The following is a 1971-nucleotide window of genomic DNA, read 5'->3' on the forward strand; positions in this document are numbered from 1 at the left end:
CATTTATCTGGGAACCTGCATCTTTTTGCTCCTGGAGATTCTGGCTAATAGATGTCATAAAGTTGTCTTAAGTCTAGTTTGAAGCCACAGTAGTATTAGAGCTGTAATTAAGTCAGGATTTGGTGTGTTGGTCCTAGCCAAGTCACAACTGTGACCTGAGGTTAGAGGGCAGTTGCTAACCAAATACCTTATCTCCATAGACCAACGGAGTCACCATTTATGGCAAATATTTCCTGAGCATTCTTGGAGTGTCACACTCCATACCAGGTGCCAAGTACTTACACATGATGAGACATGTGAGAAAGCAGCAGAAGTCAGTATAATGAAAACAGATCAGTGGCTCAGAAAGTACATGAAACTGAATTCTGAAGAGGAGGAGACAATTTGGGGTGGAACAGTCAAGGTGACCTTTATAAAGGAGGGAGGGAATTGGACTTTGAAAGAGGGGTAGGATATGACTATGTGAAAAGTAGGGGTATTGAAGAGAGAAATGTGTGAGAGGGTGGCATTGTGGGAGAAGGTATAGCGCAAAGGTAGGTTCAAGACAAATGGGAATGAGCCTTGGTGTGTAAGGATGCTTTCGGCTAGTTCAAACAGAAATGACTTCCACAAATTAATTATTTCACATAGTTCAAAGGTTGGATAGGTGGCTTGATACAGAAGCCAAATAATGCCAAGTTCTTTTCATGTCTCTCCTCTTCAGTTCACAAAGTCACCTTCAACAGTCAGGTAATGTGTTTCCTTGTTCACATCCAACAAGAGAGAGTCTGATTTATCTTTCCCAGAAATCCCCAACTAGTCTCTCTTTATATTTCATTGGCTCAAACTGGCTTTATACTTGCCTGTTCCTAAACCCATCACTGATGACAGAAATGGAATATTATGATTGGCTTACACCAGTGGATCTCAAACTTTAGCCTGCATTAGAGTAGCCTGGAGGCCATGCAAAAACATATATTGCTGCCCCGTCCTACCTCAGAGTTTCTAGTCAGTAGGTGTAGGGTCAGAATTTATATTTCTAACATGTTGCCACGTGATGCTAGTACTTCTGGTAGGGGACCACACTTTGAGGACCACTACCTTAGAATAATCACTTGGAGTAGAATAGAGGTTGGGGCATCAACTACAATGTCTCCTATGGATATGGCCACCAGATGTCCTGGTTTGCCTGGCACAGTTCCTGTTTATGCCTGTTAAGCCAGTGTAATTATATGTCCCCCTTCACTTTCAAAGTACCTTGGTCATTTTCACATATGAATTACATGGTCACCTTACTACAGAGTGCTTTGAGTCCAAGTCAAAGACCTTTCTCTAAGTGAGCACAAGCTAGTGAATTAGGATTTGTCAATAATATGTGTGTTCCAAATGGGAGATCTCTTCTTTGTCCTGTGTTCAAGGATCTGAAAGAATAGAGAGAGAGAGAGAGAGAGAGAGAGAGAGAGAGAGAGAGAGAGAGAGGGAAACAACCATATTTTATACTATTGCATCGTGATTGATGTGTGTTAGGAGCATTGCTGTTAATTTACTTGAAAGCTATTCTTTACTCATACAGTTTTTGATATCTTTTTTGTTTAACATTCTTAACAGGATAATTTATTTTATGAAATACTAAGCCATCAATTGCAACTAACTCATTTTATGTCTTATGTTTATTGACTTAAACAATTTTTATGAAAATATGAAACATATTTTGTATTAAGCTGAAATAGCATATTTTAGAAATGGACTCTAATGCAGCTTGCAGTAAAACAGGGTTCAGAATTACTAGTGTTGGTTGCCAGGTATTTCTGGTTCACCTAGAACTAAAAGTTTTTGTTGAAAATTTACTACATCTGGCAGTCATAGCAGGAGGCCATGTAATTTCTGGAAGAAATGTAGTGAAAAAATATTTCTGTTTTTCTTTCCTAATCTAGTTTCTTTTTCTTGGCTTTTTCTGCCTAAAGGTTACCAAAAACTAGGTTTGAAATGATC

Source organism: Hipposideros armiger, unplaced genomic scaffold, assembly GCF_001890085.2.
Source record: "Hipposideros armiger isolate ML-2016 unplaced genomic scaffold, ASM189008v1 scaffold_60, whole genome shotgun sequence".
Taxonomy (NCBI): Eukaryota; Metazoa; Chordata; class Mammalia; order Chiroptera; family Hipposideridae; genus Hipposideros; species Hipposideros armiger.